Source organism: Littorina saxatilis, linkage group LG17 (assembly GCF_037325665.1).
Source record: "Littorina saxatilis isolate snail1 linkage group LG17, US_GU_Lsax_2.0, whole genome shotgun sequence".
NCBI classification, from domain to species: Eukaryota; Metazoa; Mollusca; class Gastropoda; order Littorinimorpha; family Littorinidae; genus Littorina; species Littorina saxatilis.
The window spans coordinates 59,455,907-59,466,589 of NC_090261.1; the positions used below are offsets into that span (position 1 = coordinate 59,455,907).

Below are 10,683 nucleotides of genomic sequence, written 5' to 3' on the forward strand. Positions count from 1 at the left end.
AAATGCCATTGAACGTTTAAATGAATAAACACGGAAATGAATGTTTTAGTTAGGGTATGAAAATGGGTGCAATAAGGCATTAAGTTTGCCTTCAAAGTGTGTATGATTCAGAAATACTAGTCACTGTGTGTTGAACTGGGACACCTAAGAACAAGGTTGGGGTTAAAATCAAAATTCAGAAAATTGTCACAGTACTATCCCCTCTCTTTTTTAGGTCACAGAATTAATTATTCAATTTACATAGACAAACTTAAAAACTCAATATCTTCAACAACAACAGCCCGAAAATCAATGTGGCTTTAAATTTCATCGCAATTGAGTACACTGAAGAGCACAAGTCAACGGAAATTACGAGAAACAGTGATCAAAATGGTGCATATTCCAAGAAAGTTGAGGGCAGGAACTACCATAAAATACACCGGTTTTTCTCTTCAAGTCATTTGACCACAACTTTTGAAAAATTATCTTTTAACACAAACGAAGTAATTTGAACTACTCAGTCGGGCTGATGTGGGTTGCGGACGACCCATATGGAATTCCGTAAGGAATTTTACGCTGTGTATTCTAATTGGGATGGTGTAGGTCATGTACGACCCATACTATGCAAAGAGACGGCAAAACTCCTAATTGGATGGCGTGGGTAGTGTACGACCCATACTTTTTATTTTACTTTTAATCCTTCTTTGGAAAGTATGGATTGTACACGACCCACATCATCAGGACTGTGCAGTCCAAAGCGTGATTCTTTTAAAGAACTAGGCAGATGCGTTTGAGGGCAGAATGTTTTGATGAGGCAGTCTATTGTAAAACAAATTATATGACTGAAAAGGGGCATGTATTGATTGCCCTTATTCAAAAAGCTGTTTGAGTTCACATGAGGAAGTGTGTATACATACAGTGATTCCTACAACACAGGCACCCCCAAAAATCAAATTCGAAAAATCAAGGTTCCTGCGTTAAAATCGACAACAAATCAGACTCAGAGCAATCAAATGTGCATCTGAAACAGTCAATTTTGTTACTATGCCATGCTGAGCGGTGTATGTGTTAATTCTCTCAGTAGGTATATGTGGTAAACCGGCACGGTTGGCCTAGTGGTATGGCGTCCGCCCCGTGATCGGGAGGTCGTGGGTTCGAACCCCGGCCGGGTCATACCTAAGACTTTAAAATTGGCAATCTAGTGTCTCCGCCTGGCGTCTGGCATTATGGGGTTAGTGCTCTAGGACTGGTTGGTCCGGTGTCAGAATAATGTGACTGGGTGAGACATGAAGCCTGTGCTGCGACTTCTGTCTTCTGTGTGGCGCACGTTAGATATATGTCAAAGCAGCACCGCCCTGATATGGCCCTTCGTGGTCGGCTGGGCGTTAAGCAAACAAAAAAACCAACAAAAAATATGTGGTAATCCTCTCAGTAGGCATAAAAGGCAGTTTTTGAAGCCGTTTTAGCGGGTAATGAAACAAAACAATACATTTGAATTTCTGCAATTTTTAACGCATTGCGTTCAAATATTTGGTGATTCGTGCTAACACATGTCATGAATTAGAAAAGACAACATTAAACAGGTTTGCGATTGTGAGGTGTTAGCCGGTATTTTTACCGACAATTATCAAATGAATTAATTAAGCAACAAATCAGTGCTGGGGCCGACGCTATTCTTAGCGTACATTAACGACCTCCCGGAGCGACTGACGGCACTAGCGCGCCTGTTTGCGGACGACACTGCAGTATACAGGGTGGTGACTAGCGTAAACGACCAGGCCCAGCTACAACAAGACCTCCATCGCCAGGCCGAGTGGGAGAAGAGCTGGGACATGCAGTTCCATCCTGCAAAGTGCAACACCCTGTCTGTTACGAGGAGCAGACGCCCACTACAGCCCTCTTACCAGCTCCATGGGCATACGCTGGAGACAGTGAAGGCGGTCAAGTACCTGGGTGTGACCATTCAGGGTGACCTGTGCTGGGACGATGATTGGCGGCCTATACCCCAGACGGGGTCACAGGCGTAGGTGAGGTGAGGTGAGTGTGCTGGGACGACCATATTAACAACATCGTCAGCAAGGCAAACAAGACCCTGGGGTTCCTGCGGCGCAATCTGAAGATCTCATCAAGATCCGTGAAAGAGCAGGCGTACAAGGCCTTTGTCAGGCCTATCCTGGAGTACGCCTCGTCAGTGTGAGACCTGCACACCTAGAAGAACATCGACAAGCTTGAGACCGCCCAGAGACGAGCTGCCCGATTCGTCTGCAACCGCTACCACAACACGTCAAGTGTCAGCCGGATGCTGGACTCCCTTGGGTGGCAGTCTCTGGAGGAGCGCAGGAAGCTTGCCCGCCTATCGATGCTCTACAAGATCACAAACAGCATCGTCCACTGTCCGGGCATCAAGTCGAAGCTGGCCCCCTTACCACCACGCCAGCGAAGAGGCCATTGCCAGCAGTTCAGCCTTATCACCTGCCGCACTCAGTATCGGAGTGCCGCTTTTCTACCCAGCACAGTGAAGGACTGGAACTCTCTACCAGCAGCTGTCTTCGAGGCCCGCACTGTCGACACCTTTGTGTCGCGCGCCTCGCACTAAACCAGTAGCCACTGTGACTCATGTCCCCCCCCCCCATACTCCCCAACCTGTGAATTTTAAATGGACTTTTGGATGCTGGAAACGCTGCTTTCTTGGACTTGCGCAACATCCCATCAAGTGCCGAAGTAATCACTACTGCTGATTGTGGGCAATAATGGAAAGACAAGACAATCAGATGTACCGAATTACAAACAAAATGTCAAGTCATTTGAAACGTTAGTACTGCTGTTATGCGACATGTTAGAAAGAATTACAAACAAGAAGGGCAAAGCCCATACGACTCACATGCTTGACCTCGACCTTTAGGGTAACGAAACCTAGCAATGACATCATACACTAAGAACTGCTTTACACATTTTTCCTACCAAAATACATGTGACCTTGACCCAAGGTCAAGGTCATCCAAGGTCATGCAACACAAAGCTGTTAATTCAAGACATAGGAAGTACAATGGTGCTTATTGGCTCTTTCTACCATGAGATATGGTCACTTTTAGTGGTTCACTACCTTATTTTGGTCACATTTCATAAGGGTCAAAGTGACCTTGACCTTGATCATATTTGACCAAATGTGTCTCATGATGAAAGCATAACATGTGCCCCACATAATTTTTAAGTTTGAAACAGTTATCTTCCATAGTTCAGGGTCAAGGTCACTTCAAAATATGTATACAATCCAACTTTGAAGAGCTCCTGTGACCTTGACCTTGAAGCAAGGTAAACCAAACTGGTATCAAAAGATGGGGCTTACTTTGCCCTATATATCATATGTAGGTGAGGTATTCAATCTAAAAAACTTCAGAGAAAATGGGAAAAATGTGAAAAATAGCTGTTTTTTAGGCAACATTTATGGCCCCTGCGACCTTGACCTTGAAGCAAGGTCAAGATGCTATGTATGTTTTTTGGGGCCTTGTCATCATACACCATCTTGCCAAATTTGGTACTGATAGACTGAATAGTGTCCAAGAAATATCCAACGTTAAAGTTTTCCGGACGGACGTCCGGACGTCCGGACGTCCGGACGGACGACTCGGGTGAGTACATAGACTCACTTTTGCTTCGCATGTGAGTCAAAAATAAAAATGTACCTTTTCCAAAGAAAACAGATTTTTTTTTTAAATATGCAGGCTTTTTAAACAAACATTAAAGCTTCAAATAACACTGAAATGTAATTCATAATCAACGACGGCTGCTCAGACCACTTGTTCAAACGCGTACAAACATTCTTGGGAAATGCTCTCTCAAAAGCCCTGCTCAGCAGCTAGCAGTTAAATGTTCAGCAGTGAGCTTGATGTGGGCTATTTGTGCTCAGCGCTGTGAAAATAGTCCACTTCTTAAAGATTACTTTCGCTTTGAAATCCTTATACCATCCATGTCTGATAAAATATGTACATGAAATTTGAGTATTTGGTTTATTTGAAGTTGAAAATAGCAACAAATTAAATTTGTTTGATGAGTCAGCTTAGAGTTAGACCAACCGACTATTTTAAGGACTCTTTCTGGCATGTCAAATAAAAGCAAACCTAATCTCTCGAATAACTTGATGTACTTAACGACATGTCTTAGCATAAATTACCAGACGTTTGAAGGCAATGCATTGAGAAATTTATTAAATGTGCTGGATTTCTTCTGATTACCCACTAAAATGGCCCCAGAAACCGCATTTTACGGCTTCTCAGAAGAATTACATACCGTTCATCATGCCATTACGCCATTGTTAGACAAGATATGTAAACTAAGCTGACTGTTTGGATGCATATTTAATTTTTCTTTCTAATAACATGCACAACAGGTTTCCTTTCAGCAGTTTTGATAGTATACTGTTCTAAAGAAGAAACGCATAGCTTGTAATATTTGGTTAATTTAGTTATATGGCTACAAGGATATCCACCAAACTGCAGAAAATGTTTATCTGGTCGTCGACCTTTCGTCCATTGCCACAAGTGAGCTCTGCACGTGACGCATGCGTTATCAGTGGCTACAATGTCAAAATTGCTCATTTGGCATGACCACTCGTCATGCTTCAGTGTAATCTCGTGAAACTTGGGGAATATTGAGCTCTCACCATGTCTTCCAAAACCCATAAAAGCGGATTGTTCGCCACAAAGAAATCAGACGACAATTCAGCGACGAAAGATGGCCCGATTGAGCAGAGAAGACCGCCAAATTGCATTGGGTCGTTTACAAGCAGGCCAAAGTCAAAGTGCAATCGCCAGGCACTTCCACGTGTCCCAGAGCACCATCAGTAGACTGTGGGTCAGGTTTCAAGCCACTGGCTCCGTTGCTGACTTGCCACGAGCGGGAAGACCAAGGGCGACAACTGCTGCTCACGACCGCTTCATACGGCTCCGCCACCTCCGGAATCGTTTCCTGTCGGCCTCATCTTCTGTCCAGGCTCTCCCCGGGCCACACCGATTATCGGACCAGACCGTGCGGAACCGCCTGCATGAAGCTGGTTTGAGAGCTCGCTGTCCTCACCCGCCGCCATCGCCAGAACCGAGTGCAGTGGGGCAACCAGCACCTTCGCTGGACCGTCCGGAATCACTGGAGACACGTGTGGTTCAGCAACGAGTCCTACTTCCTGCTCCAGCGACATGATGGTCGGAGGAGGGTCTTCCGGAGAGTAAACGAACGTTATGCGCCCAACTGTGTGGATGAGGCACCCGTTCATGGTGGTGGAGGCGTCATGGTGTGGGGGGCGATCAATACCGCTGGAAGGAGCACCCTGGTGCACGTCCAAGGGCGCATAACTGCCCAGCGATACGTGGAGGAAATTCTGCGCCCACACGCCCTTCCTCTTCTGGCTGACCAGGATGCCATATTCCAGCAGGACAACGCTCGCCCGCACACAGCACGACTCACCACCCAGTTCCTCACCGACCACCATGTCCAGGTGCTTCCCTGGCCATCCATGTCGCCAGACATGAACCCGATAGAACACCTCTGGGATGAATTGGACAGACGTGTGCGCAGGCGAGAAGAAGCGCCGGCAAATCACCGCAATCTATTGCAGGCACTTCAGGAGGAGTGGGACACCATCCCACAGCAAGATATCCGGCATCTGATCCAGTCCATGCCCAGAAGGTGCCGGGCAGTTGTTGCTGCTCAAGGCAGTCACACCCCTTACTGACTTGACAGCCCCGGCACCCAATCGTATTGATTGACTGATTGATTTGAAGATGCAAATGAACTGTGTGTGCATTCAACTGTGTCCATACCAAATTTCAAACAAATAATCTAAATATTGGATTTTCTGTTAATTTTTTCTAAAAATAAAACAAATTTGGCAAGTAGCAACTATGCGTTTCTTTTTTTGAACAGTATATGTCGATTTTAACACGTTAAACTTGATTTTGCGAATTTGATTGTTGGGGATGCTAGTCTTGTAGGTTCTACTTTATAAACAGTACCTCGCGTAAACTAAATCTGTTTTCTATATAACATAGGACAATGAATGGCCTTTTCAGTCTTATAATTGGTTTTACAATAAATGGCCTTATTAAAATGATCTGCCCTCAAACGCGTTTGCTTAGTTTGTTGTTGTTGACAGGTAGTATAGAAATAGAATATGAACGTTGGACATGTTTTAACTGCTAACTAATATTGACAAAACCACTGTATACTTCTGTGTCTGCAGACTGTTCCTGGCATAATTAATGTAAATGCTTAAAAAATTCCTTTAACCATTTTAAATATAAAATTTGTTGTTTTGTGCAAGGGAGGTTACACAGTGGCCACTACATACAGTGTTGGTAGTTGGCCCCTGAGCAAGCGTCAGCATCAGTGTTGGTAGTTGGCCCCTGAGCAAGCGTCAACATCAGTGTTGGTAGTTGGCCCCTGAGCAAGCGTCAACATCAGTGTTGGTAGTTGGCCCCTGAGCAAGCGTCAACATCAGTGTTCGTAGTTGGCCCCTGAGCAAGCGTCAACATCAGTGTTGGTAGTTGGCCCCTGAGCAAGCGTCAACATCAGTGTTGGTAGTTGGCCCCTGAGCAAGCGTCAACATCAGTGTTGGTACTTGACCCGTGAGCAAGCGTCAGCATCAGTGTTGGTAGTTGGCCCCTGAGCAAGCGTCAGTATCAGTGTTGGTAGTTGGCCCCTCAGAGAGTATCAGGGTCAGTGTTGGTAGTTGGCCCCTCTGCGAGTGTCAGCATCAGCGTTGGTAGTTGGCCCCTCGGCGAGTGTCAGCCTTAGTGTTGGTAGTCGACCCCTCAGCGAGTGTCAGCATCAGTGTTGTGTCAGCATCAGTGTTGGTAGTTGGCCCCTCAGCGAGTGTCAGCCTCAGTGTTGGTAGTTGACCCCTCAGCGAGTATCACCATCAGTGTTGGTAGTCGACCCCTCAGCGAGTATCACCATCAGTGTTGGTAGTTGGCCCCTCAGCGAGCGTCAGCCTCAGTGTTGGTAGTCGACCCCTCAGCGAGTATCACAATCAGTGTTGGTAGTTGGCCCCTCAATGAGTGTCAGCATCAGTGTGTGGGTAGAGGCCCTTGAACAAGGAACAGCAACATAGTCATAAGAGCAGAAGGTTTCTTGTATTAATGTTAGCAACAGAGCAGTTTCACCACATAATCTTACAAGAAAAAGAGAAGACAGTGAGTAATTCTAAAACTTGCTCTTATTCATACTACACTTAGCAAACCATTTTATCTGTACAAATTGTGTACTTTAAAAAAAAATCACTCCCGAATCATTTTGTTCAAACTTTATACGCCATTAAAGGCACTTCACTTGGAAATGTGGCACACTCTTCCGCTGCTCAAAAAAGGATGCCCCAAAAATTGACCCGAAAAAACACAAAGTACCACTTAAAAATCAACTCAAGTTCAGGATAGACACAATAATAATAATAATGAAAATAGAACATTTATATAGCGCTTCTTCACAGCTCAAAGCGCTTTGGCAACGTTTACATACATGAAGAAGAAGATCAATTATCTGTCCAGAACAGGGTGTCTTCTTTGGTTAACTTTTGTACTTTGTGTTCTGCCATTACTGCTGATGCAGGTGTCAATCGCTTCAGCAGTAAAAAACATGAGGTCTTGCGTTAATTTAGAGGGGTTAAACAATTAAAAGAAAGCTCTGTATATCAGCAATGACTCAGTCCTTTAAAATGAATCAGACAAGGCTAACAATTCAGGAAATGGAACAAACCAACTGAATTACAAATTAGCACAATTTCTTGAAATCCCCTAGAGCATGTTCTATTCTCCTCACAATCTATGCCCCCCCCCCCCCCCCCCCCCCCACGTTAACAATAACAGCGTAAATACATGTTTTTAGTACTAGTAAATTACTAGTTATTGTCACTTAAGAATCAGTTTTGTTGATATCAAGGAGTAGTAAAATTTAAAGTCAAAGTTTCAGATAAAAGTTTAAAAAAGAAGTCAAACACTGAAACAGCATTCTTCTTACTCACTGTCCAGTTTTTGTGTGTGTCACTGTGTGTGAGAACAATACGTTTTGACACATCTCTTTCAACGTGTATGCATACTACTACAACTATTACACAAGTTAGTACTATGTGATCCCAGAACGCCTCTTCTTTTGTTTTCCAAATGTTCTACAGAATTGTCAATGACTGAATGAGTATCATATTACAAGCATAACATATTTACCTGAAATGATGTCCAGTCTTTTCTTGCACACCACGTTCACTAAGACTTATGCTTTCATTGGCATTCCTCATTGTCTCTGCCCTTGCTTTGGTAAAGTTCTGTATGCTAGTGTCCACGGGTAGAAGATGACACTGGAGGAGAGCATGGTGGTGCCAGACGATGCAGACGGTGATGAAGTTTATTCTCTGGTGATACAAGAAAGAAAATTATGAGCGTTTGCTGAATGTTTCAGTGTTTGCTTGTATGCATTTACAATTACCAGGTGAATACGCTGCACAGATCTGCAGTGCAGATGATACTAAGACAACACTGTCAGCACAGCTACCAAGTCAAACTTACAACGAGCACAGTCAGTATATAAATTATAATATGGTGCTGATTAACAATAACAACCCATTTATGATTTAAGTTTCAAACATGCCTTTTCTGCTCTAATGTTTTCTCTCTCATGCAAGCTGTTTTATAACCTTGACATTTTCTGCAACAACATTCCCAAACACAATCTGAAAAGTAGCATGCCTTGAAAGGAACATTTGATCAATTATGCTTTAGATCTATTCCAAACATTACCTTTTTTCATCATGACAGGAAACAATGCTGACGTGTCTTGCTGACGTGTCTAGTTCACGTGTTGAGTTAACCTGCTTGGAGCACTGCTGTAGATATAGGGTGTGACTGAGTATTCAGGGTGTCAAGATGTAGCCAATGTCACCGTATATGAACAAGCCCAGAGGTGCTTGGATTGCAGGACACACCCAACTCTCATTTAAAATCATGGTACCCTTTTCACACCCTGGCCATAGAACAACACGACACACGGTCCAAAGATGTTCGTCACCAACTACTTCAATGCCTGTAGAAGCCGTCACGGCTGATTGATTGACTGACTGATAGACTGTTATTCGAAAATGTGTGTAAACAGCACCACAAACACGCCGAAAAAGTGCACTACAAGTACAAGCTATCTGGAATTGCTCACGAGTACGTGTGGTTAGCCGCTTCCTGTCGGGTTCACACTCGTCGTGCAAGGCAGAATATACATTCGGTGGATGCAGCGAAGACTCGTTTCCTTGCTGATGTAGAATATGTCGCCGTGCATGGACTGACAGACATCAATCACGCAGAAAACGGTGCAATCATAGTCTTCGCGGGTGCTTGTAAGTGCTAAACTGCATACCGTCCACACTCTTGTCAACATATTTCAAAGAGGAGTCCATGCTTTGACAAATGAAAGCGTGCGGCACTCTCCTTATCGTCTTGGGCATTCCGCGGATCCGTGCGGTGACGAAAATGTGTTGATGGCGCATGTTATATCGCAAAATGATGCACGAGTCGAGTCGACTCACAGTCTCATTTACGGCCGCCATTTTTAGGATTAAAATTATCTCCCTTGCAAGTTGGGGGCGCTTCTGTCTGCTCTTACCTAACTTAGGGCTGGGGGGGGGCTGCCCTATGTTAAGAGCGACATAGGAGCGCTCTTTGGCCAAAGAGCGGTCCGTGAAACGCACCTATCTTAATTAAGTAGATGTGCAACGCCAAGGCACTGCATACCCCAGCGAAAGACAAACCTCTCTCTTACTCTCTCTTTCTCTCTCTCAAACACACACACACACGAACACACACACACACACACACCTTAAGTCACACACGTACACACATACACACTCACTCACACGCACTCACTCACACACACTTCATACACACAAAACACACCCCCATACGCACATATAGACAGACGGACATAAACACCTTTACAAACAAACACACATACACTTACGCACACACACACATACACACACCCACCCACTCTCTCTCTCTCTCTTTCTCTCTTATACAAACAGACACACACACACACACCACACACACACACTGTACATACGCACAAACAAATACGCACATAGACAGTCGGACACACACACCTTTACAAACAAACACATATACACACTCATACACACACAAACATACACACAAACTCATGCACACACATTCACACCCACACACACACTCTCTCTCTCTCTCAAACACACACACACACACACACACACACGCACACACACACACACACACACACACCGTCACACACACACCCCAAGTCACACACATACCGTGCACACACTCACTAACACGCACTCACTCACTCTCACAAAAAACTTCATACACACGGCAAAACACACAACCATACGCACATATGGACAGACGGACATACACACCTTTACAAACAAACACACATACACGCACACACATACACTTATACCCACACACACATTTACACACACACGAGTACAGACTCATGCACGCGTGCGCACACACACACACACACACACACACACACACACACACACACACACACACACACACACGAATACACACACACACACACCACACACATACGAGTACAGACTCATGCACGCGTGCGCGCGCACACACACACACACACACACACACACACACACACACACACACACACAAACAATAACACTAACACATGTGCACAAAA

General features: G+C 44.6%; 1 long non-coding RNA gene across 1 annotated transcript; it reads right to left on the minus strand.

Moving 5' to 3' along the window:
- Positions 1-6,596: 6,596 nt before the first annotated feature.
- Positions 6,597-9,684, minus strand: LOC138951864 (uncharacterized). The gene is made up of 3 exons (XR_011451239.1): positions 8,757-9,684; positions 8,187-8,371; positions 6,597-7,057 (listed from the first exon to the last, which is right to left on the minus strand). It is a non-coding gene; the product is annotated as an uncharacterized lncRNA (long non-coding RNA).
- Positions 9,685-10,683: the final 999 nt, after the last annotated feature.